General features: G+C 42.8%; 1 long non-coding RNA gene across 12 annotated transcripts in view; it reads right to left on the bottom strand.

Moving 5' to 3' along the window:
- The window catches only part of LOC142086182 (uncharacterized), a 68,035-nt gene that overhangs the window by 17,403 nt on the left and 23,570 nt on the right, over nucleotides 1–27,062 (bottom strand). Inside the window, exons 7-10 of one of the 12 annotated variants that reach the window (XR_012675009.1) lie at nucleotides 22,045–23,218; nucleotides 18,408–21,843; nucleotides 13,127–18,305; nucleotides 12,441–12,602 (exon numbers count right to left, since the gene is read on the bottom strand). The exons of 1 other annotated variant lie outside the window; for it this stretch is intronic. This is a non-coding gene — a long non-coding RNA (uncharacterized LOC142086182). Of the gene's footprint in view, nucleotides 1–8,915; nucleotides 8,934–11,888; nucleotides 12,603–13,126; nucleotides 18,306–18,407; nucleotides 21,844–22,044; nucleotides 23,219–23,820; nucleotides 23,943–23,989; nucleotides 25,775–25,993; nucleotides 26,883–27,062 lie in introns of those variants that run through there. 10 more of the 12 variants (XR_012675008.1, XR_012675013.1, XR_012675010.1 and 7 more) reach the window with 10 other exon arrangements.

Genomic DNA, 27,062 nt, shown 5'->3' with positions numbered 1-27,062 from the left:
AAAAAATTCAGTCATGTGGGAGTCTCAGAATTGGTCTGTGCTGTGTATCACAGCCATGTGTGATTTCACAGTGGACAGAGCTGTGCAGTAGATGAATTCCTCGTGCTCTGAAGCTGCAGATCCACCTCAGCCAGAATGAGTCACCATGAGTTTTTTTCCTGTAGTGGTTGATGACGTGCAGTGAAAGATTCTAATTCTGCCCAGTATGGGGCAATGATGCATCTTCACTGACTACTTTATTGCAGTTTTTTGTAAATCTCTATGAAATGCTATTTCAGGAGCCCCCAGACAGCCAGACTTTAAAGTTCCTTTGCAAGACAAACTCAGTCAACACATTTGATGATCATATTTTAATTTTGACAGTCATTTCTACTATGCTGGGGCATATCTCATACCTCTCTGCCTTGAATGATGTCAAATACATTCAGTGCAGAGAGACAGCCCACTTTACCTGTCGCTGCTTGGCTATGTTATACATTTAGGTCTGTACGTTATCCTGATTGAGGCCTACTTGATGCCATCAGAAATTCAGAGTGAATTTGTGCATGGGCCACAAGTTTTAGTTGGATTTCAGTCCCCTTGCACTTGCTGAAGAGGAGTTTGCTGTTTATATGGTTATAAGGACTGCTCATGGCTTAAGGGGTTTCTCGCTGCCAGCCTGTTGGAATTAAACCCTTTAAAGGTCTATTATGGACTCTTGGACTGATCCCTAGATCATGCTGCCTCCAATTCTCTACCTGTTTTGTGTGTAAAATGAAAGACTTCATTTTTCAGACTGTCAAAAATGTTTTTCATCAATCCTTAGAATACAAAAACTGGTAGTCAGTGAAAGCCAAATATTTGAGATGTTTACCTCTGATAGGAAAGCGCATGCTGTAAAAGTGACCCTTATCAATGCTGTCTTTGTGAAAGCAGAAAGATGTTCTTGGGTTTTGTAAGTATGTCTCACCTACATACCTTCAACGCATCTGTGCCTGCCAATGCTGCAGGCTGCAGCCTCGTGTAGAGGTGCTCGGGATGTCTGGTTACTGTGGCGCGGAGTTTGCCGTGACCTTATTTACCCTGCATAGCTTTCTGCAAGATAGCTGCAGCCAAGGGTCCTGGAGGGCCATCACAGCTTACAAACCAGTTGACTCTGGATTTCTGCTGGTGTACGCTACGTCAGTCAGACATGAAGTGGTAACCTCTCGGGTGGGCAAGTTCTGTTGGCAGACACCTACAGGGCAGCTGAAGTTATCCTGACGAAAGCGTATTTTTAATGGTAGGCCTTATAATGCTGCTGGGCATGGAAATGTAGGGAGAGGGTGGGGTGGTTTTAGCAGATCGATACGAAGTGCAGCTTTGATATCACCAGACGGACATTAGCAGCGCTCTGCTCCCGCAGCGTAGCGATATCCTTCTGCTGGGGACATGTTTTACATCTGGCATCTTGACTGATATTGCTCTGGTAATGAAGTGTTTCTTTTTATTTTCATTTCTATGTGGATGTTTGTGTCATGTACTGTCCCAGCACTGGAAAAGATGATCAAATTAAAAAATACATCACAGAAAGCATTGCAGGGTGTTTATTCATAGCAGCATTGGAATGCTATGGTTAGTTTTATTCCGCAGTAACTCACTGTTTGAACGAAGGCATTTTGGGCACTGGCAACACAGGTTTAAAAGGCTACAAGCAGGTTAGGGAAATAATCAAGAAAAAGATGAGCTGGTGGGAGATAGAGCAAATAGGCTCCTGTTTAATGCTTGGGGAATTACTTTAGTTATATTCTGCTCTTCAAATTGTTTGTTCTGATCTGAACGGCTATTTACCCTTCACTGTATCAACTGAAATGTTTGCCTGCCTCAAAGTTCATATCACCTCGCAAGCAAGTTCACCTCAAGAAAGCTTCAGCCTTAGCCAAGTCAGAAGGAAAGAAAAAAAGGGAGAAGAAACTAGGAGAACAGAAAAGGAATTTCCTGAGTTCCTGGGGGAAAGTCTTCTGTGTGTTAGCCAGTGAATCTTAAACAATATTAACTTCTTAGCAACAATGATTCTGTTTTGTTTAACTAACAAAGGATATTGTAAGCAGATACGTGCATCTAGGGCAGATAAGGTTTGCATTGGACAGTTCTTTTATTGGCCTGGCATTTGATAATTCACTCAAATTTAGCTATGGGACAAGAATTATGCATATTTGCTGCTAACTGAGGCAGAGGTTAGACATAAGGCTCCCAGTAATTTTCCAGTTCCTTGCTAAATTTAAATCTTAATAGAATGGGGCCCAGCCTGTCATCTTTATGTTTTCATGCCAATCCCAATGGAGTGGGGAACCAAAGGGTAGAATTTAACCTGTCTCTTCCTCTCAATAGAAGAGTAGCACTTTTGTGTTTGCATCTCTTTTCCATCCAAGATCTCAAAGCAATATTCTCTTTATGTCAGTGGAAAACCAAGGCACGGAGTAATTCAGTCACTATTCAGCCTATAATGTCAAAGCAGCAAGCTGGTTTGTTGCACCCCACATAATGAATTGTCGGAACACATCCTCTGAAGTCCTGCGTTTAAGTACTATAACACCCTATAAAGAAGAACAAACTGAGGGAGAAGATGTTGAATGATTGCTAGCCCGTAGTTATGCAGGAGGCCAGTGGCAAGGCTGGGAACAGACCCTGGGAATCCTGAATCCCATCTCCATATCAAATTGCTAGATGTGCCTCCCTTGCTTTGAGCAATCATTTCCCTTGCTAAGGTAACTTCTTTTAAAGTATTTGAATTGTCAGCTAAAAGTCAAGCATAGATCAATTTTTTAGTTTTATCTCAGCCGGCTGAGGACTCCTTTAGTTCTGCACTGGACCGTCCCCGCTGTCACAGCTGCCCCACTTCACTCCTAGCCACAAGAGACTGGATTTCATAGGGTGGGAGGCTAAACTTCTTCTCAGTCTCATAGTTCAGGCAGGATAATAGGATAAATCTGGCCAGGTTCTTGTTGCCAATGAAAGCCTTTTCTATCAAAAAGGAAGAAAAAAGCCATTTCTCTGTGCTCACCAGATTAAATAAGGAGTGCAATTCATTCTTTAGTAATCAGGGAAATTAAATAAAGCTGAGGAGACAGAACATAAGGGTGTAAATTTAGTTATTGAAGTGCTGTATTAAATTCCTGGATTAGACACACAAGGAGGACATGCCTTTCATGGGAAAATGCCTTTTAGCCTGTCAGTCTTGGTGATGAGAATTCTCTAAATGGAGAATTTCTTTGGTGTCTGTGTGAATGTGAATGCCACACACCCAAATTTTACTGAGTCACACCTGGACCAACCCCAAAATTTCCAAAGCTGAGCTGAAATGGCCAGCCTCTTTCTTAGCTTCTCATCCCAATCCTTTAAAACTGCACTCCTCCCATAATCCCAGCACAGATTTCCATGAAATTCTAGGTCCCAGCTTGTCTGACAGGGCTGGGCCATGCTTGAACCTTCAACGTGATATTGTTCGTGTTTTCTGCTGACACTGAAGCCAGATGGGCTGGAGAGCATTAGAAGATGTATTTGACTGAACTACTTCAGTTTCTGAATCACTAACAAAACACACAGGCAGGCTCTGGACACTCTCACTGTTGCATACGTATAAATGGTTTATATTAACCTATCTCCCAAGGGTTTTGTGAGGATTAGTTAATATTTGCAAGGCATTTGTGGACATGCAGCATATTAAGTATCGTGAGCCAGTTCCTTCCTATTTAACTTGCATGACCTGATAAAGGATGCTGGTTTTCCTCTCTAATCTACATCTCATAACACAGCAACCTTCTCCTGTTTGGCTTCTCCTATCTTCAGCTGTTGGACAGGAACAGTAAAGCCTGAACTCTATTCTTCACAATGATTTGACCTTTTAGAAGAGGGGGGGAAGGAGAAGCCAGTGCGGAAGAAAGTGTGTGATGCTGCTTGGGCCTTGAAACGAGCAGAAAGTTGCCCTACAAAAGAAAATGACTACAGGCCTTTCAAAGAGGTGGATTTCTAAGCATAAATGTAAGCTTGGAGCGACTTCCCTAGCCTCTGCTTAGTGTTGTTAGTGGCTTCTGCTTCAGAGTTGAAGGGCTCATTTGAAAGCTTGTTTGCTTTTCCAGATGTATCAATTGACCTGTTGTTATCATTCCCCATAAATCTGTTGGATTTCTAGTATCTTGTGAAATACCTGTTTTGATAATCTCATTGAAACTGGGTCACTGAAGAACCTGGCAAGGAAAATGGTTTTCAATAGGCCTTTTTATTTCCTCATACGTTGTAGGATGCAGCCTCAAAGGGTGAATTTGCTCCCCGGTTTTAACGACAGTCAACTTCTGCCCTGCCATATAAAGATTTTTACTGGTCCATGCAATTCTTTGCATATAAAGTAAAATGTCTCTTCTAATTAAATTTCTGTTACCTTTCATAAGCTAGGGTCTGATTTTTTTTTTCTTCCCCTTCTCTGGAGTGGGGGTGAATGCCCTTTTCCTGGGACAGCTGTGGTCAGGCCAGTCTCATGAGGCTTCTGACTCCCACTGGCATGAACTTAGTTCTGCATTGCTCTCTCTGTGCTAATGCTTTTTGGAGGTTCCCAAAATCATTAACCCTGTGAAAAACCTATTGGCGATGACCCAGGGCAAATTAGGCACCACTGAATATGGAGGATGGTATTCTGGCCTGGTGAAAGGTTGTTCATTTTTGCCTTCAGAAATTATGTGGGAAGGCTGGAATGGGGAGGGACAACAGCTCTTTGCTGGTGTGAACCTCAGGTGGGGGCGGGATTTTTGGTGCAGAGGAGCAATGGCAGATGGTGCAAGCATTTGAGGCATGTAGATGCAACAAAATCATTGCCAGTGGCAGAACTGATGATGACTTCACCTGGATCAGGGTTTCAGTCTGGTATCTCCAGCCACTCAATACTGTTGACTTTCTGAAAAAAGTAAAGAAAATATTGTTGTGACTGGTCCTGGCAATCATGGCCATTCTGGGGCCATATGAGTATTGACTAGTTCAAAGCATCACCTATGGAAATGATCATGAAGAAGCCATACAGTAACATCTTTAGTTCTCTCGGAAAATTCACCTTCTCTCCAATTTATCAGGTGTAATTAGAGGTGGCATTTACCCCTCTTTCATTATGGAGAGGTAAATGCCAGAGTAAGAGAACCTTGTTAGCAAAGGAAAGAGGGAGCCTTTAAACTACATTTAGTCATTTTAGGCATAAAATGCCTCTGATGTGAGGTATAGAGGGGTCTTTTTTACAAAGAGCAGTGGGAGCAAGCAATCAAGGTCATTTTATAGTTTGTCAGCTGGAGTGGGTATTGCTCACTGTAATAGCAAAAGACAGGATAGACAATCCAGAAGGTCCTTCCAGCCCTGTATTCCTAAACATGTGTTGAGTAACAAATACAAAGGGCAAGGGAACTCTGCTGGGTGGAGGCAGGGTAAATTACAGTTTGTAACTCGGCGTATGAGTTATGATAGGTATGCCAGACCTTGGCTGGTATAAACTGGCACAGGCTTTAGTGAAGCTGCAGTGGTCTAGTTCAGCTGAGGATTTGCCCCTTGGTGCTTAAAAAGTTAGCAATTTTATGCACAAAAAATACAGTAATTTTTTTTTTATTGCCCTTTAGTCCATTCCTGACTTATATTAGCCATCAGTTTTACTTCCCTGGGGAGTATGTTTCAGGCCAACAGGTTTCTAGACTTCATCATTTTCTGGACCTTAACCCTAGACCCTCCTTTTCTTCAAAGCTTGACTCCATTTTTTTTTTTTCCCAGCTGAACCCCTTGAGCTTTTGCAAATTCCTCTCTTCCATGGTAGTTTTCTTAGCAAGTTCTTGCTGACCTTTCTACTCCTCCCCCATCCATCTGGCTGTGCCACTCGCATTTAGTCCTTTATATCTATCCTTATAAATCACTTTTGGTTTTCCTCTCACCCTTTGGCTTTTTTGGCTGTATTTCTGGCCCATAGCATTCTGGGAGTAAATTGAATATAGAGATGTGTCCTGCCTCTGATCAAGGAAACTTCCAGTTTCTTTAGCCATGTGTTGTTTTCATTAATGTCATATTTTTCTACAAGCTTTGATCTCATTTACTTTCTACAGTCCATTTAACATTAACATTTTGCAGTGATTCTGCTATGAAAGTGTCTTTTGTGTTATTTCCCTTTTCACAAACATTTCTGTTTGCATTCTCACAGATCTCACAGGCTTTTCCATTTAGTCCCTAGGTTTATGAACTCCTTTTGAATTGTGTTTTCCCTGCCTTCCTTGGTGTTTGCAGCATTTCCTGATTTAGATTCAATATCTGAATTTAATTAGTATGCTCTCTACTCTCATTCAGATCATTAAATCAGTCCACGAGGAGCAAAGTGATAGGATGAGCCTGGAGCAATGTATGCCTATGCAGAGGATCAGACAAATGAACGGCAATAAGCATTAACAGAGAAATTGTTAATATCAATACACTTCTTTCCTGGGGAGTGTGTTGATGGGATCTAAAGCCACACGAAACGATACACGAATGTTTAGTCTCAGGTGGCATCTTTTGCAGATAAATTTGGATTAAGCTGCAATAAATTCATAGCCCTGCCTGTTAAAGCTGTCAGCAAAGAGTGTGAGGAGCCCAGCCAAGATGTAACACAAGAATGGATTAGCATCTCACAATCTCCCTGGGATAACGCAAACTCTAATCTAGCCGCATTCCTGGGATAGAAGTAGGACATCTGAATGATGGAATGCAGTTTGTCATCAAAGCATAAGCCTCGATTAAAGATAACCCAGAGGTTCTGGAGCAACATAAATGAATGCACTGAAAACCCTCTGAATGAGAATGACAGAAGAGATGGAACCTGAAAGATTCTTAGCTGCGATTTGTCGTATATTTTGGTCTTTTGGGCCCTGGCCAGAGTACTGCCAGTGCTAAGAGATCGGTGTTTTGATCCAATTCCATGACAATCAATAGATTGCAAGGGCATATTTTATATGTTCAGCAAATCAGCAGGTGCCATTCAGAGATGGATTACTGTGCCTTCTATCCACATGTGCTTGGCATATGTTCCATTATTTATGTTCTCCCCAGATAGATCAGTAGATCTATTGATCTACTGAATAGGCTAATTTTTTTTCTCCCCATCATCATCATAATCAGAGAGCTGACTGATGACTGTATTACTTTGTTTTGCTGTGTTATGCTTTTAACTTCTTCAACTTCACCCAACAGTTAAAACAGTAGTTAATCCAAGCTCATCTGTTTTTCATCTGGAAGTCTGGGCATATGTTTTGTGAATGAAGACACATACCCTGACAGATAACACTTACTGCAGTCATTGGGAGGCACATGAGGTTATCTCACAAGCGCAGCATAAAGACTCAGGTGTCAGTAGAATATAAAAATCCAAGGCACAGGGAAATAGTGATAGTATGTGCATTGTGGCCTTGTCCTTTTGATATAGATGAGAGCAGTGAGTGAGAACATGAGGTCATGTGAGAAAAACCCTGACGCCCCAGTTTCTGTAGCCACCAGATTTCTTTACAGCAGTATCTGCTATACCAAAGTCACTGATGTTTTGGGAACTCCAAAACACCAGTTTTGGTTACGCCTGCTTTGGGCAAATGCAGATGGTGAGGCAGCGATCCCATGGTCCCAGGTTAGCAAAGGAGAAAAATTACTTGCTGTCTTGTGTGGGGAAGACAAAGGTGGCCCGTTGAAAGACCTAGGGGCTTGCTGAGGTAGCCAGTTAGAGGCATTATTCAAGGTAATATTAGAGGTCTACAGTGCTGATACAAGGAAAAAATTTAAATCAGTTTTGTATGGTTGTCCAGTGGGAATGACTGAGGACTGCTTTCTGTGCTTCTTTGTAGAAGGCTGTAGTTAAGAAAGCCACTGTGGCTTGTTGGAGGTTCAAGTGAGGGAAGCAAAGGATTTTTTTTATTCTGTGGTTGTGTCAAGGGAAGGATTTGGCAGCAGACAGGCATGCTAGAAAATTGTGAAGTGGTGGAGACAAAGCTATACTGGCAATATGGAGTGAGTTGAAGAAAACTTTCCTTTAGGCTCATTGAAAAAATAGAAAATAAGTTTGACAGTTATGTCTCTATTTGTTTCTTCTCTAAAATGGATTGCTTTTTCCTCCAGAGATTCTGCAAAAGATGTAGGCATGAGTAGCAGACGCTTCAATTGCAAATTTAGAGGGCAAGCTGTCTACCTTATGATTCTTATTCTAGAATCAGCAGCACAAAGTACCCATTTGCAGAGAAATTGTAAGGTTTCAGCACGTCTTGTTTCCTAACTTACCATTGGAGAAAACTTCCCAGGCTGGGAATTCAGTTTGCAGCACAACTGAGGAGTGGAGTAAGAGCTGAGGGGGAAAGCATGATGTGTGTAGACAAGATGAAACAAGTCAGAGGCTCTCCACCTGCCTGTTGTTAACTTACATACTTGAGCAAAACCAAACCACCAACAACATCTAGAGACTTGTATCCTGCAACACTCCTTTTTCTTGTCCTCCCTAGATTTTGGAGAGGCTACACCTGACCTTTGTATGTTCTGACTCTAGATGTGCCAAGCAAGCAGTTCAGTAACAAGCTAAGTGAAAATAATTATTTTAATTAGTGTAATTGGATTACACCAAAGTGTTTTGGGGACTGCTGTTCTGCTTCAGATAAGTTGTTCAAAGTATCCTGGCTATACATCACTCCTAAACTAATACATTATGTAGGGGTTTAGGCAGGGGAAATGGCATCGGCCAGAAAAATGCTTGGTTTACTTCAGATTTGATATTTAATAATACAAGGAACATAGTATGGATTGCAATAGGTTTTTACTAGGACAGCAGATTGTTTTTGCAAGCTGTCATCGTGTGCACCTTGCTTTCTCAGGAAGTCATAAGGTTATGGGTATTTTCTTAACCTTTGTTTCTTGCATGTCATCAACAGCTGAAATCCCATCATCATCAACTGTGGACAGAAAAACCAAAGCTCCCCGTTATATGGGACCTTACCTTTTAACGGGACCAGGTCATCAATCAGCTATCTAAAGCACTGAAGGCCCTCGGTCAGCATAAGTTATAGAGATAAATAGTGGAGATCAAATTGAGATATGCCTGAAAACTTGGGTATCTTTGGTGGTGAAATAGTTGCATCTCAAAAGGTATTTGACTGCAACTGATTACATCTGCTTTCAATTAGCAGAGGAAATAACTAGCAAATCATCAGTGTTATTTCCCTCCACAGCAGTTTTTTTGAGGCTGCCTTCTATAACCTGACATACTTGACAGCATATTTTAGCACTAACACTTGGTATGGCTGTTTCTTCTCCTGAGAGGAACTGTGATTCTCACTAAGGAAACCCACTGAATGCAATTAATTAATTTACTGTAGCATGGTCCATTACACTTCAACAGATCAGCGTTTGCTACTTGTGGTTGGTGAGATCAGTCAGCATCAACTGTAAGGAAACTCAATTTCAGAATTTCGGCATTGGTTTCATTCCTTGGCTTCTGCCCGTGTGTTGTTCAAGTTGAGATTGAATTTGACTTCCATGTGCACAGTCCTTTCATTCCTGTAGATCTTCTAAATGAGATTATAATGGATGACATAGCTAATACCTCCTGCCCTTGGTGAGATCATAGCAGGTTACTCGAACACTACCTGCAAGTCAGATTATGATGGCCAGAGTAAATGTTTGGTGAAGATAAGTAACTGGATGATAAAACTAAATGCCTATTGGTTATCCAAGGAAACTGAACAGGGAAAACAGGCTGGGACAAATTGTAAGAATGGTTTATTCACATGAATATACGGTATTATATCAAACATGCTAAGTTTGGGGTATGCTAGAGACTCTTTTTTTATTACATCTTTAACAGTCAAGTGAACATGGTTTTAGAAGAGTGGAATGTTTTAAGCAAAACAGTGCTGACCTAGATTTTCAAAATGGGTGAGCTTGAGGACACTGCCTTCATTTTATGCCTCGTTAACTTAGCCTGTTCTTTAGAGTTTCCATGGAAACTACCTCTTCTTCCGTGACAGATAAAAACTTTCGATGGTTCGAGTAAGAAGAAGGTAGCAGGAGGTACTAGGGCACAGAATGTTTTACAGAGCCCTAATGGAAGAAGGCAATGAATGAACTTTGAACATAAACAAAGGAGAGGTAGTAGAAGACCATAAATGTCAGTGCATTGACAGCTAGGATGATTCAAAGTTACTAAGGGATGTGAAAGTACAAACTTAACAGAGCATGACCTTGTTCTGATAGTTAATGAAGTCAAGCTGGGCTCAGGATAGAATAACAGAGATCAGTCTGACTTTCTCTTTATGGATTTGGGCTCCAACCCAAAATTACAAATGCGATAGTGCTGAGAGAGTATTCAAAGAGCACCAGGCCTGATGCAGCTTTGTGCATAAGGCACCTATGGTAAGAATGCACTTGTGCCATGTGGCCGTATTGCACCCAATGCATTTCTAGGCTACTGTGTATACTGCACTGTCCCTGTCAGTCTGGGATTAATGGTATAAAGTTATCATTAATTAATATAACTACGTGATTGTATTACAGATTGAACTATTCTTCTTGGCTGGTATTTTAAATTAATTGTAGGCTAGTATTTTCTAAGGACTTCAGAAAATGCAGTCAGCAGTTCCTTGTGCATTGATGTTCACTGGGTGTTCAGCTCTTAGCCCCTTTTTAAAAATCACAGCCATGAAACATGGTAGAAGCCAAATTTTCCAGTAGTGCTTCCAAGTAGGTGCACGTGGTTTTTGCAGGCTTAGCCACCTGACTTATTTGTACGAGCGTGCTTTGTCACTGGCATTGGGTTATTAGCTATCTCTAGTGCCCTGTAAGGAAGAGGTGCAACACTAAGTACTTAATCTGGTTCATCATGGATATGAGGTGAAGAGCAAAAGTCAGACTTGAAAGATCCATTGTCAAGCTGAATCTATCCTTATGTTGAATACAAAGTGCTTTTTTCTTTCTGGGTAAGCCCACCCTATCTTTACAGTTTCACGCTAAAACATTTCCATTCTGCTTTGAGAAAACTTTAAATTTGCATGCATTGCTAATAGTTTTGCATCTTACTAATGTGATCTCATAGTTTATAAGTCAAAAGTGATATAAAGCATTTAGATTCTTGTCACAACAAAAGATTTCAGCAGAGCCAGATTGAAAATTATGCAGACAGTCGGGCATTAGTTAGAGAATGGAGAGCTGTATGTGTGATTCTGGGCTCTACTATCATGAGATTCTGGACAAGTTAAATGATGCTTTTCTCAAGCCTGTGTTTTCCAATCTGTAAAGTAATATGATGGTATCTATATTTTTATAAGTAGTTCTTTTAAGGTCTAGGAGTTGAAAGGTCTGTATGTGTACTGGGGGGATCTATAACTATTACTGGCCAAACAATAGGGCTAACTGCAAGTCAGAAGCCCTTGAGTGGTACTGTTTAGAAGTTATTGTGGTTTAATCCGGTAGGAAGCTAAACACCCCACAGCCGCTCGCTCATTTCCCCTGTGGGATGGGGGAGAGAAAAAAAAAAAGTAAAAATCATGGGGTGAGATAAAGAGAGTTTAATAGGATGGAAAAGGAAGGGAAAATGATGATGATGATGATAAAAGAATATACAAAATAAGTGATGCACAATGCAATTGCTCACCACCTGCCAACCGATACCCAGCCAGTTCCCAAGCAGCGGTAGCTGCCCCCCAGCCAACTCCCCCAGTTTATATACCGAGCATGACGTCATATGGTATGGAATACCCCTTTGGCCAGTTTGGGTCAGCTGTCCTGGCTGTGCCCCCTCCCAGCTTCTCGCTTGACTAGTGTAAGCACTACTTAACACACTGATGTTTTAGTTGTTGCTATCAACATTATTCTCATCCTAAATCCAAAACACAGCACTATATCAGCTACTAGGAAGAAAATTAACTCTATCCCAGCTGAAACCAGGACAGAAGTAAATTAGCCCTACTCTTTTGCTTTCTAGCTCAAGTGTCTTTTATTGCCTGAATACAGAATTCATTGTTAAACAGAGCTGAAGTGGGCTCCTGAGAGGGGGACAGGGTGTCAGAGCTTGTCTTTCTCTGCCTTTTGGCTTGCAGGTTTAAGTTGCACCCCAGTTGTATCTGGGAGATACAGAATGGAGGTGAGCCTGGCACAGCAGCCTGTTGAACACAAGCATCTATTCCATGAGGCACAGTTGGCGTGAAGGCTCAGTGCTCATCAAGTTGAATTTAAAAGCTGGAGTGTAAATCTGGCAAGCTTCAGATCAGCGTCCTAGAGTTTAAAAATAGTGCCAGCCCCCTGCCCTGTCATTGTGCTCTGTGAGCCAGCAAAATGAGATGAATTGTAGAGGCTTTTAATGTGATGCTGGTGAGGCTTTGATTGGGGCTCTTGGCTAGCATTATGTCATGGATCATCTCCAGTTCCAGGGAGCCCCACCATCCACCAAAACAAAGACCACAAACCTGAAGACTAGTACGTAGCAAGTCAGCTTTGCTCCTTGGGCTTTACTTGTGAGATGCTGTTCGTTGGTAGGAGCATCCTTGTGAACTCACCACCCGCCATTCTGCAGAACTCTGTCATGGGCGACAAGATCAGCTGAGCTAGAGCTGAGGAACGCTGTCTGGCTTGTATTAAAAAAAAAAAAGTAAGCATCACAAAGCAGAGACAGTTTGTGCTATCACAAATAGAGGTGGTGTCACTGTTCTCTCCGCTTTGTATGCGATGGCCTTGCTGTTGTATCTAGTGCAATGGTGAGCTTACCCCTTAGCTTCTCGGTTTGCTCCGCCTATGCACGCTCTAGGCCCTGTACATCGCTAAGCCTGACTTCGCTAGAGAGGACTAAACCAGAGATCCAGACTCCTTCCCTCCTCCCTTCCCCCAGGTAAAGAGGAGTTTGGAGCTGGATGCCATTTCTGCTCAGTGCTGTCTGTCTGTACCAGCCTGTAAGGCCATCGGGGAAGGTGGCAGGTGCCAGGCTGGATCAATAGCCCATTTAATCTGTTAACCTGACAGCGGCCAGACCTTGGTGCTTGTATTGGTACATCCATTTATAAAACTGTCTGGAGCTTAATGAAAACATATGATAAGGAAACTAGGGCTAGTCTGTCTGAGCTGAAGTGTCACATGAAGAGGGTAGATGGGGGCGAACCTGCTTTAGGGAGAAGTTTCTTGCAGCCATGGACAGTTTGACTGGCCTAACGCTGCGAGGGTTTTTCTCTTGCCTGTTCTTGAGTGTAGACAGGTCATTTCAGGGGACTCTTGTTTATCTTTGAGCTTTCAAAGGATCATGAAAGCACAGAGCAGTACAGAGATAAAATAACATATGTTTGTTTAACATTATGGAGTAGGTAGATCTGAAGAGTTATCTGGACTGCATGGAAAGGCCTCTTTCAGTTCCTTATTTTCATAATTATGTGGGCATGGTTATTTGTAAAAGCTCAATTGCTGTACACAGCCTTGAGGATCAAATGCTACTCTCAATCCCATAAGCTTAATTAAAATATAGTTAGGCTGATATGTTAAAAATGTTGCTGAAGCTTCTCAAGTACTGCAGCAACATGCCTAGATGTAAAAGGAGAGGTAGACACATGAAGGGATGATAAAGGGGATTGCTAGGCCATGAGTGCTACAATTGGCTTGACTGTAACCGTGATCCTGGTGTCTGTTGCCATATGTTTTTCCTATGTTTTGAATCAACCTTTCCACAGAAATCACTGAACTTGCCTCTTGCCTGAGCACAGTCTTGGCTTGACCACAGGCCAGCTGGCCTCCTCTGGCTGCTGGTCCTTTACCTTCAGCATCCTGCTTCTGGCACAAGACAGATGTTTCCAAGGAATATCCCTTCTTTACAGGGATGGGAACTGTTGTTGCTCTGATTTCTTGGAAATTGGGCTTTTAGGTGCACAAGGATTGTGAAACAAAGGCTGGAACATGCTGTTTTACCAGACCTCCTCCTGTGTCAGCTGTCGCATCCATAGACAGAAGAGATCATGCAACACACGCCCTCTCAAGTCCCCTTGGGTGAGGAGTAGTGGGATCTTTCAAGAGCAGGAATGGGCTAGTCCCAGCTTCTCCGCTTTGCCGGCGATGCAAATGTCTGTAACCCACAGGCTATTTAGGAAGAAGCCCGTCATGATAATAAGCGAATATCGAAAACAACATCTTATGACCAAATATTATGAAATCAGCAGACCACAAAAAAATAGCAGAAGTTGCTGGGGCAGATTCCTCCTTTGCTTTCATGTGACTATCTAATCTACCCTGACCTGCCAAGTTGTTTGAAAGGATGTTATTGTCTGAGCTCAGGACATAAATATTACAGCACCTCTCTGTATTTGCTAGTGTGGGTACAGTAAGGAAAACGTATACCGGCAGGAGATTGGTGCTGGTAATGCAATTCACTGTTACGGCTCTTTAGAGGCAGAACTCACTGTAATGATCTTGTCTGAGTTTTGAGAAGATTAAATCTAGGAAACCTTTAGGCTCTGGATAGGGGGTTTTATTATTATTTGTTCTGAGAAACAAGTACCTGCTATTAATGGGAGCTGCCTAACTTCATCACATCTGACAAGGAAAGAGAGTACTTGACCTTCTTTGTTAGACACCTAAAGCAGAGATTATCCTTAATTATCCTCAATATTTGTCCTATAAGTTGTCCCTTGGCAGTTACAGGCATGCCCTGGCTTGGGGTGCGGGAGGAGTGCCCTGGAGGCACGCTGCCCTGGGGTGGCCCTGGGAGGCAGCGTTTGCCCATGGGGCCAAAATCCCTCCTCGGCTTCCCCCTCGTTTCCAGAGATTAGTAATCAAGTTGCTGAGCTGTACCACAAATAACCTGTTACCGTCACCTGACGTCCTGCTCCGAGTGCTGCTGCTCCGGTCAAGAGCAGGGCAGAAGCCAAGTCTGCCCTTCGCTCTCGTGTGCCACGGGGGAAGAGGGATGGCTCCTGCACCCTGGCCCAAGGTCCTGGGGGGTGAGTGGGGAGGGAGGGAGTGCTGTATTTCCCCATACTCCCCTGCCTGGGTGGAGAGTCCAAGTTACAACTGAGCAATCACAGCCACCCCCAGACAACTCACTTCTTCCATGAAGCTCTCACAAAGTGTGATTAATTACATGATAAGGATAGAAAATGGGTCAGAAGTGAGCAATAGCTTTGTGCAGGGGTTAACCATGTGTGTGTGTCCTTTGCATGGCCCAGTGCTGCTCATGCTCTCCAGCTGCCACGCACTCGCACCCTCCAAGACCCCACTGATATCAGGGTAAGACAGGGCCTTACCTGTCTGCTGAGATCTCTAAACTTTTGGACTTGGTGTTGTAACTCCCTGGGAGTGCACTGTAACTTGCTTTTCTTTTTGAAGTTGTGGTGGTTTTAGAGTAGAACTGTTTTCATCTGCCGCCACCAACCAACCACACTTGGTGCCTGATGTGGATGGAAGATGAGGACAGGCAGCAAGAAGCAAATGTGTGACCACAGTGAAATTAATTGTAATCGTCAGGGTGATGTCATCCTATTGGTAGTTAAGATTATGAAGAAATGCAGATTTGTTACCTTTCTCAGAAGGTATTTCAGTCACTAAAGAGTCAGGCTTAATGCATTTAATTTCTTTGAGGTAGTGTCTCACCTGATTGTAGAACTGTCCTGGCTAAACAGCTGTCTTCTCATATTGCTATAGATGTTTTGGAAACGTCCTCTCCTAAGCCATCATGCAAGCATCCTCCCTTTCGTGCCTGGAATTCAGCCCTGTCCTGATTGAGCATAAAGTCCCATTCTTCAGAGCCAAGGAGGAACAGTTTTATTATAAGTTTACATAACTTGAAATATTAAAGGGCCCTAAAATTGGCAGTGTGGAAAACTTCACAACGTTATAAACCACCCGGGCTTCAGCACAGAGAACAATTTATCCTTGTCATGTAACTCCACAGCGCCAGCAAACAATGCACAGCTCTGTCAGCCTTTCATGAACTTTTTGGTCAACGTGTGATGAGTTTCTTAAGAAATAAAATATCCCATCATCACCCGGGAAGAGGTATTTTAGACCAAGTTTAAGACACAAACTTAATCAGAGTTTCCTGAGTTATCTCTTCAAGTAGAGTTGTATGGTAGGGAAATGGTTTCCTTACAGAGCAGTTGCACCTGTCTAACTAACGTCTGTATTGTCTTAGGATATTCAGGTTGTCCTCTTCAGGCCTAGAAACCAAAATCCAGCTGTCAACTTGCAGTTGAAGTATAAGCTTTCAAGGGCAGAGGGAATTCCTTTGTCTCTATAAAGCAATCACCACGTGCCCTGAAGCATGAGGTTTTCTTACCAGGCTACTCAATTTTTATTAAGATCCTGTGAGTTAATTATACCAAAATCCACTGTTTTCTTTCTAAAGAGTTTATTGAACAATTTCCCCAAAACTTGCTTATATCTACCAAGCTCACTGGATAATTTTCATCAAGTCCTCTCGTTTGTACTAAGATCTGCCAAATTTATTTTGTAGATTGCCTCAGCATGAAAGGTGTCATGAAGTCCACCTCTGTCAGGCCAGCTAGGAATTGCCTCGGGCTTTCATGATTGGGAAGAGAGTAGGAAGTATAGGATCTCTTGAAGAAACAGGGAATGCATTTTATGCTTTCAGGTGCTCTGGGACAAACGGAGCTGAGGCTGGGATCAGGATCCCGCCCTTTTGAGTAGCCACAGCTTATAACATATGTTCTGTAAGTGTCAATGTTGTTTAGAGTAAATAAATACTGTCTTGTAAGTATTTGGGAGAGAGATGAAAGCAGAGGCCTAAGAAAGGTAAATTCTTCTCTTAGTGCAGGGAAATTGCAAGGATTCCCAGATACCCTTCCAGGTCACCAGTTCAATCTATCCTAATACAGCACTTTATCATCGCTTCCTGCAAAATAGTTCTGCCATTTACATACCACACCGCTGCGCAGTCCTCAGAAACCTGCTGGTGCCATCGCTGTGCGCTTGAAAGTAGATGTCCTACGTCAGTGACCACTGCCTGCCAGAACCCACCTCCTCAACTGTCCCTTGATCAGCTGCCTCAGTGGCTGCCAGAGGACAGCTTTTGTTCCTCAGAAGTGCACATCTACCCATCCTCGTTCCTTCTGCTTCATACTAAACTAATGCAAAGAAGAATGTGAGGGTCCACATGAGGAGTTACTCGGGAACAGGGACCGTCTGCGCTAGCTAACTCCTGGGACAAACCCCAAGATACACTCCCTTCAGATCAGCTCGACGTGCGTGCGCTGGCAAAGCATCATGGATGTTTAGGCAGCTGTTATCAGATCTCTGTTTATAAATACAAGATTTTGAATTTGGCTTGAGTGCTTAAACTCACTAGCAGGCAGGCTTCCCCCCCCCCCAACAAAAGCACAATAACAACCACCACAAACAATCACGGTTTCACCTCTCCCACATTAGCTATTAATAATGTTAATTTACTTCCTTTGAGAGATACCATATGTTCCCCTTCCTGATCCCTCTACAGGCATAAGAAAAAACTAAGGAAATTAGAGAGACTCCATAACACTGATGGCAACATCCAATGTCTTATCAGGCTTCCTGTTGTTGGGAGTATTGTTTTCCTTTAAAGATTAATATTTACAATGGTTACTTAGTTATCTTAGTTCATTTGGTGACCATTAAAGATTCCAGCCCTGAATGCGATGAATGAACCTCCTTTTATTTGTCCTTGATGACTTATTTGTCTTGTGCCTCGTCTGGCTGAAAATCAAGGAAAATAATTATTGGGTTGGGCTTTTACTGCCATTTCATATGAGGGCTCAAAGTGCATGTTTCTGTTTGTTTTAGAATGGGAGCCCTTACCCGCTGTTTCTGCTGATGTATGCGTATTTAAGAATATATGTTTTGTGATTAGAAGCAAAGTTAAAATAGGTATTTTCCTCTATTTTTCTTAAGCTGCATGCCTGGTTCTAGTACTCCTTGGGGGGAAAACGAGGACGTTTCACACTTCGCATTTCATCCACACTGCAGCAGCAGCCATATAGGCTCACCAAAAGGGTCTTTGCTGGGACAGAAAAGGCAGCGTGTGCCTGGCAGCTGGGCACGGACTGAAGAAGTAAGAGTCCAGCCCAGGGCCCGTCCGTAGTTTTCCCCTGTGCGTCAGCTGAAGTTCAGAGGGCCTCAGCAAGGGCAAAAGACACGGTCGTTTTTTCTCTTGCGTTTGTTAGCAAAAGCCCGAAGGCACAGCAGGATGTGGTCACTCAGTGTGGGGGTCTCAATCCACCCACCTGCTTCCAGAGCTACAGAGGCATTTCTGGGCCTCTTCTAGGCATAAGGGATTCTGAAATCACCTTGAGCCGTCTTCGTTCCTGCTGAAGAGGAGCACAAAAACGTCGTCATACTCACAGCGGTATTAGACCCGGCCCTGGAGAACACCACCAGAGACAAACATGGCCCATATTACAAATCGTTACATTCTAAATTTGTGCCAGGTGCAGCGTTACAGCAGGGATGAACACGGGTGTGTGAGTGGTTTCCAGCGCATCCCGTTTTTCTTCTCAGCACAGATCAAAGACGCACCTTGCCTTCCCTGGAAGTGGAAGCTCCTCGTCGTCAGCTGCCCTTAAAATGGATTCATTTCCACCTCTAAGCATGGAGCCCCCGCAAGTGCACTTCTGACGGTAACCCCCACGCTGGCCACCTCCCCACGTATCCTTCCTACCCCAGCCTATTGGTATTTCATCAAGTAAAGTCCTCTGGTCTACAAAGGCCAGGATTACAGGCAGGTCTGTTTGCAGCCCGGAGGACTCGGCATGGAGTGATGTGATAATCGTTTCGCAGCGTGTCTGCACGCTCAGCGTGTGACCCGCCAGACCCTCGTGAGCAAGCCCAGTCACAGTCAACTCCTAGAGAAGGGATAATTTATAATCATGACATTTCCAAGGTTTCTCTCTTTTTTTCCCTGTTACTCGTCCCAGTGCTTGCCCTCCTCCCAACTGGTGAATATGGGACAGACCGTCCCATCTTTTATAGGCGGAGGCTGGTTTGCTGGTTTCTTTGCAGACTGCTGTCTCATCCTGAAACTGCATATTTGATGTGCTTTTATAATGAATTCATTTGCACCGTGACAGATGTTTCTGATGCGATAAGAAACATGGCCCAGGGGCTGGTGGCGCTGTAGAGCCACTCATGTTCCTCACCTGAATTGCAAATGAGATATTGCTTTCTTATCTGTTAAAAAACATGAGCAACTGCACATATAAATAATACGCCACCAACTGCCAGCTGTTTGTGCCAATGATATTCGTCTTAAAAGAATAGCTCCCCCCATCATCTGTTCTTTCCCCTCTTGCAGAAAATCTGGTGCTCTTTTGCAAGTGCAGCAGAAGAGATTTTTTCTCTTTAAGCTGCAGACAGAGCAGTTACTTTAAAATAATTATGTATGAGCAAAAGCAGCTTCCATATTTATGACACAGGTAGTATGTGGTGTGGTGGTTTTTTTTTTTTTACTTCCTTGTCCTTTTTCTGCATATCTCTCTGGACATAAAAGAGAAAGCATTAGTGCTGCTTTCTGTTTCTTGGCAAATCCTTTTTACAGAGCTCACTGTCTTTCAGTGGTTTCAGGGTTTCAGTTCTGAATGGTATGGAAGAAAGTTACTTAGTGTTTAAAAATAATTTTTTCTTTTTTTGAAAACATGAAAGAGAATGGTAAATCACTTTTGTCTTAAGGTTTGTAAAAGCTTGTTTTTACTTGAATTTAGGGTGAAGGTAAACCCACCTCTAGAATCCCAGACACAGAAGGAAGCAGGCCTGCTCACTTGGTAACCTTTACTATTAAGTCTTGCAATCAACAAAACTTAAAAATACAACCAGGTGAAGTTGTTCTGGTAATTGATCTGCTCAATATTTTATTAGGGTAAAACTGAGAAACACTTTTCAGCATTTTACCAGCTCCAGGCAGAGATGTATTTCTGTTACAAATGACCTTCTGGGAGAACTTGACTGCGGGGACATGATTCATTGGCAGCCTGCTGGTGACAGCCTTGTTTCTATTGTTCTAAAACTCTGGTTTCGCATTGCTCCTGTTAGATAAGCTGCGACCATTAACTACACAGTGAGCTACAAATAAAGCGTGATGTAAGAATTAAGCTTATTATCTGATTGGCAGCATGGGGCCACTCTTCCAGGTTAAGGGTTTGAGCAGATTTTTTTTTTAACAAAACTTTGCCTTTTATTACATTTCTGAAAGCATTGTCCTCCCAAAAGATAAAATATGCTTTTGGAAGCTGCAGTGTATATATATAGTGTGAGCTATAAATAGTCTGGAGCTAGTTCTGCACAGTACCAGCGTGCAGAGATATTAAGGACAGATTCTGATCTTTATGGCTACACTGGGGCTACTGAGAAAGACCAGTTTAAAGCGGTGACTTTTAGATTTAATACATTATGTTCAGATTCACACCAAGATCAGAATCTGGCTGGGGACTTTAAATATGTTTTGAGGAATAAAGGAGTTTGGCAGTCTCAGCTTAATCTTAGTTTTAGTTGGAGATTACGTATCAATTTCTGGAACTATCATTTGGGACTAATACCAAGGCAAATGAATTCACTTTTAAATGAGGAACGGCTTGATTATTGTGCTAGCTGAAAAATAGGTCTATATACTCCTACAGCTCAGCTGCTGTAAATGGAGGTACATAAGGATTTAGAAATGGTTGCTATTCAGCTCCTTCTGAGGGTAAAATGACTTTCAGCAATTGAGTGATTTATGATAATGTTGATATTCACACAGGCTATTCAACTGCCAGGATAAAGACCACAATGGCTGATCAGTCTCTTTTTCTTCAGGCATAAGCTGGTTACAGGCTGACATTGGAAACAAGTTCTCTGGCTGGAGTGTTATCTTCCCTGCTATAACGGGGAGGGGGAGAAGAAGAAAAGTACCTGTTTATAATGGGTTATCGACCGCATGTTACCTCTTCTGCTGTAAAATCTTAAGGGGACAAAGCATGGTAGTATTACTAAGGGCATACAAGGCAGCGTCAATGCCAGGGTATTAACCTTGCTTAGCAAATTTGTGATAAATAAAATAGATCTCTTGTTTCCGCAAGGAATTTTACAGAAGCTTCTGGTTATGCATTAGAACTCGCTGCCCTCCATTGCATCCTCTCTCAATTTGGATAGCAAGGAGAAGGGCTGTTTGCACCGTTTCCCTGTGCCCTATAACTTAGTGCAGTTTTGAGGCCTAATTCTAGGTGCCTAAATCCTCTTTTAAGTCCATCAGGTACACCTAAGAGAATGTGTCAGGCCACCTACGCAGTGATGCCTGAGGTGGAGGAGATGAAGGCTGCCGGGCCTCGGTGGTACGCAGCAGACGGCTGCGTGGTCAGCCCTGCCGAAGCATTTTGGGGTTTAGTTCTGTGGCAACTTGCTGTGCAGTGGATTGCAGGATTCAGCGGAGCAGCTTTCGTTCGTACTAGTGAATTCCTGGGGCCTTTTGGAGTATTTGCTTGAAGTCTGTGGTGATCTCAGACATAACTGAAGGCATGTAGTTTCCTTCTGAGGATGATCCGTCTTGTAAGATTTACATTTAAATCCAGTCACCTTTACCAGCCAGTTTATTTGACAAACTTCTCACTTGCTCTTGGGCAGGACTTGACTCCTACTTGCACTTAGTCTCTTATATGCTGTTCTGGCAGCTCTCAGGGGCTGTAGAAAAAGGGGGCAGGAGAGGCAAGAACAACCCATTTTGTATACTCCTTCCAGCTCATGAAACGTTGCACGGGGACACTGCAAATGGGCCATACTGAAATGCACTGCAGCGCGGAGCCCATTGCGGACACTGGGAAACAGCACATCTTAGAGCTGGCTTCAAGGTGCTCTAGTTCATGCCAGAGAAAAGGAAGAGACCTGCAAGGATCCGAAAATCACTTTGTTCCTCTAAAACTACTATGCCCCCCTTTCTGTCCTTACTATGCATATGCAACTAGGATAGCTGGGAACAGGGAACTGCCTTTCCACAGATACACTGATGCTCCCAGACCAGTGACACATAAATCTGGAAATTAATAAAGCACAAGATCTAAAGGCACACCAGTGCAGCTCACTCACATCTTGTTGCTGTGAGCTCCTTTCACACCCACCATGCATAGCCCGGCACTAGCCAGGGGCAAGGGGAGTCCCCGCTGCTCTTCCCGAGAGGTGGCTGGCCCACCCAGCAGTCTCTGCCACCCTCTTGGGTTTAGCTCTGGCTGTGCCTGTCGCTGTCTGCATGGTCAATCTGCGTCCCCTGACCAGTCTCTGTTGCTTATTCTGCAGAGATGCATTTCTTGAAACAACAGGAGCTGGCCAGATATAATCCCAGCCTTCCTTTCCAATTCTGCACCCTCACGTTGTAAATGTTTCTCTTTGTGTCAATCCACTGACCATTTATTCTGGTTGTTCTGCTTGTTAGCAGTAGCCTTGGAGTTCAAACTTACAGGTGAGCACCTTTCACTCCTTAGTCTTAGCTCTGGTGCTGACTGTGGAAACATCTCCCCCTGTCTTCAGTTTGTTCCAGGCAAAGAAAGGCATTTCTGTGACAGGCATAGCTCTGTTATTTATCTAGGCAAGTCTGAGTATTTTCCCAAAGAATTTGTGAAATACTCTCTGAATGATCAATGGCACAAGCATGTGACTCCAAGTCACTGGACAGCAAGCTATTTAAAAAAGCAAGTCTGAAAGACTATCTGGTGTTAGAAAGCACTTAATTTAGAGAAGTGCCCATCTCGTGAGTGAGTAGCATGTCATAAGGCAATATTGCAGCGTTCCTCAAGGGTAGCGCACAGAAATATGTTCTGCTTTTGTGCATGACACATGGATAATGCTACGCTGAATGTAAACGTGTTCAGATACAGGTTCAAATACCCATGGCCTTTGGTCATTTTTTTTTTTCCCCCTGGCTGCTTGACCCCAGAATCACTGGGCTGTTCTGTTGATTCATACAGTCTTGTGCACTACTGGTTTCAGGTTCCCTGGTCTTGTTTTGGCATTCGTGCCTTTCAGCACCTTCAAAGAAAGTTGTCTTAATTTCATCAGTCTCCAAGTTTGTAGGATCATAGGCATTTCCCAGATGTGGATAAAATGTTTCTATCTTTGGGATTGAAGACTTGGTGTCTCAGATGCGATCTGTTATCATCACATAATATAGTTAAGCTTCTTACTTTGAGAATTGGAGTAAGACTTGCTGCTCTCATGTTGATGCCTAGTTGCACTCGTTTTCCATGTGTCTCTGTTTTCTGCTGGGCTGATTTAGGGAATAATATGCCAATGAAAGGCAAGAAGTAACCAACTGTGGTGAATTATTCCTTTTGCATCCTTGTTATTTCAAAGAGTTCATTCATCCCCTCCTTTCAAGGACTACATGGATTTTTCAGTTTCAGAAATAAGATCTTATTTTGTCTAGATCCTTTCCCTTTGACAGGTACAGGATCACACAGGAGGCCCCGTGAACTTTCTGACAGTCATTCTTACGCAGAATTACAGATTTTTAGTGAATTCTCTTGCCACTTTGCAAGATTCTTTTACCAGCTGTTTTTTCCCTCTATGTAGTTTATATAGTTAATGGGCACAGATTCAGAACTGATATACCAGTAAAATGAACAAACATGATTATCTTTCCTGTAATAAATTGAGCAGAATGGGTCCCTTAGCATCATTTTATGTACAGTCCTTGGCAGTGGGAGCCTTACCAAGACGTGCCAGCTCAACTGTCATTCCTCTGGGAGGGCTGTCAGAGTGGCCAGCAGAGTTCACTTTAGACTTTCTCTTCATCCTTTGCTTTGCAGCTGCTGTGTGATTGCATGCAAGGTTTCTTTTTTTTTCAAAAGCATTTTCATCTTTACATACCTTCCCACCCTTCCCCAAATTATTCTTGTTTAGGGTAGGCCTTCTGGTACCCTGAAGTCTAAAACGCTTACCTTGAAGATATCTGCTGGAGTCTTGTCTGCGCTGGCAGTGGTAGGAGAGACCTGTGGATATTTAACATGAACCACTATGATAATATGTGTCTTTGAAAGCAATGATGGAGATCAAGCTGAATTCTACTCCCTTATTCTTTGACATCCACCTTTTCTAAAAAATATTTGCTAGTGTCATATTCTAGTGGATCAATAAAGCATATGACCTTGCTACTAGAAAAAAATCCTGAATGTATCTTTGACGAGATTGAATCTGCCGCTTTTCAACACTTCCACATGCTGTTTGGTTTCTTTGGATCAGCAGGAAGAGCCCAAACATTAGCTGAAGGGTCTTGTAATCTTCAAGAGAAGAACCTCTATTCCAAGCTGGGGGAGTCTCTTTCTTAAAAGGCCCCTTTGTATTTTCTTGGACATTTTACAAATGTTGCACCTGTACGTGAGAACTTCATCCAGATATCGAATATGCACTTCAAAGTGTGCTTCAATACACCACTGTCAAGTGGGAGTCTAACCTGATTATACAGGCGCTGTGTTGCTACAATGGCTATGATGCAATTGATTTTTCAGCCACGAACCTTTGATATAGTGGGCCTTTTCTTCAAAAGGAAGGTTTATCTCCTATACGGGTCAAAATCTTTGCAGTTGTGCACCTGCTTTTTTTTTTTTTTTTACTAAACTCCATCTAGTTTATGCAGAGTTGGGGACTACCAATCCTTCTTTAATGTGCATTACCAGAATGAATAAGATTATTTTGATTTTAGTATCTCTTTTTCCATTTAACAGTACCATTTTTCCTTTATGTAGAACATTATCTATGGAGACGCACATTTTCTGACCATGAGGTTGGATTAGTATCTGCAGATTTGGGATCTGTCCAATGCTCCATCCTCTCTGGCAAAATTTTTAATTCTATCCTAGCTGAAGCAAATACAATTTTTTTTTTTTTAAAGGCAAAATCCAACCATAACCAGACAAAACTCCAGAAACCTGAAATCTCCTGTCCATCTGAACTCCTTGGTTGAAATTGGAGAAGTCTCGGGCAGAGATTTTTCAGGGTATGCTCAACTCTGAAGCAATAACCACACCAGCTTCTCAAGCCTGATCACTTTGACATCTTCACCAGTTTTCCATTTCATAATGGCACAGGGGAAGGCGGAAGGCAAACCTGACCTTGGTGCACTCTTATAAGCACAGTGTGTCAACAAAAGACAGGAAGAAAGAGAAAACCATTTGCAATTCAGTAGAGATCGGCAACCCTTCTGAAAATGCTGTGTACGGTAGCAAACAAGTGATGGTCTCATGCAAATCGTTACAGGCTCAAACAGGAACTTCTCCTTGCTGATGATGTGTTCTGGCGCTCACCAAGTTTCATTCTAACAAAGCGTGACTTCGTTTTCCTTGTTTGTGGACCTGCACTGCCAGCGTGGGGCTTTGCCCTCATATTTGAGGGAAAGAGAAGCCCTGATGTTGGCTTCAGTGGTTACCTTTCATGCTGAAACGTTTTCAGCCTAATCTCTTTTATTGGCAGCAACTAAAGTCAGATGCTTAAACCTCATATGGAGACTGAATAATTGCAAAAAGGGGTTGTACCTGACTGCCTCGTGTACTCACACGTGCCCGAGTGGTGCAAAGACACAGACCCCAAATGTCTTTCTGTCTCCTCTACTGGTCTTCAGTAACTTGATCCCCTCAACTGCATGGATGGTAGTAGGTCCTTTTATACACTCATATTAACTGGTTCCCCTTAGACTTGAGACTTATATTCTGTGTTTTCCAAAGGCAGGTATGAAGGCTGGCTGCTCCCAGGTGCTGCCACTACTGCTAAGCTTCCACTTTACATTCCCCGAATTCCAGCCTGGTATGTCTAGGCAGATATCTCTTGGCTGTTTAAATTGAAAAACAGTAACATTGAAATACACTGAGGTCAAATAGAAAGTCAAACAACTGCTTTAGGCTTAGAGTAAGAGAGTACCGGGTGACAGAGATTCTGTGGGCAGCAAAGCTAAAGGAACTGGCCTTTAATGCAGTAGTGGAACCACCTCTGTAGAGAGACACAGACTGAGCAGGGATATGATGTGAAAATAGGAGAAACAGATAGTTGAAAAATTCCCAATTATTTTAATTCCAGGGAAATTCCAAAGCAGGACTAGCTGTAGTACATCCAAGCTGCAAATGTCCTGAAAGTTTAGCATCTTTAGTAGTGTTTTCAAGATCTGTTCAAACCACTTCGTCATTGTTTTTTTTTCCTCAACGCTTTTACCAGTGAGCAAAGATGACAAAGCAGAGTTAGAAATTTGAATATTAAAATTTTCACTAACCATACATTCTCAATGACCGTAAAGAGAAAGACAAACTGATGTGAAGAAAAGTGGTTTTTAGAGTTCATGCAATAGCATGCGTGTATGAGGCAATGAGGATGCACGGTGTGGTAGATGAAACCATGTTACTGTATAAGAAGTGATTTGGGTATAGTAATTGTTATATCTGAATGATCATGACATGCAGGTAGAGAAAACAATGATATTTCCAGACGCTGCAGAGAAGCAAAATACCTGCTTCATCCAGGTACAGCTGAACATTAAGCCAAGTGCTTAATGCCATACCAGGTCACTTGGGATATGATTGACTCTAACCAGAACAGTCAAAAGTTACAGAGTTCACTATCTGCAGGCTGAGTGACACCCAGAAATTCTTTCCAGACTTACAAACAAGCAGACAGACAAGTTTGAACCTGAACTTCAGGGTAATCATGCCATTCAGGAGCATAAACAAATATGGCACCGACTGGAAAATTATTCTTGAGGCGTCACTTTTGACTGATCCAGATGAGAAGTTTCCGAAGTTAGGGTCGCGACCCCGAGGAGCACTGATGGAAGAGAGGTCACGAGCCTGGAAATGAGGTTGCGAGCTGAAAAGCTTGGGAACTGCTGATGTAGACAGATGAATGGTCACGTCAAGGGGGTCCCGTTGGAATATTCTTTTTCCCCTCTCCTGCCTCGGAAACAGTAACTTGAGCGAGTTTTAAAGCTGACAAGCCTAGCCGGATTATAGCATGCTGCTGAATTTTTAAAAGTAGATCTCTGGAAATGAGCCCAAGATGATTAGGGCGATGGGAGCAAGGAAAGCTCTGGAGGGAAGGATGTGGGACAAAGAGAAGGGGAGGAGAGGCAG

Source organism: Calonectris borealis, chromosome 10, assembly GCF_964195595.1.
Source record: "Calonectris borealis chromosome 10, bCalBor7.hap1.2, whole genome shotgun sequence".
In the NCBI taxonomy this organism is placed as follows: domain Eukaryota; kingdom Metazoa; phylum Chordata; class Aves; order Procellariiformes; family Procellariidae; genus Calonectris; species Calonectris borealis.
This window is presented reverse-complemented; position numbering and strand designations above follow the sequence as displayed.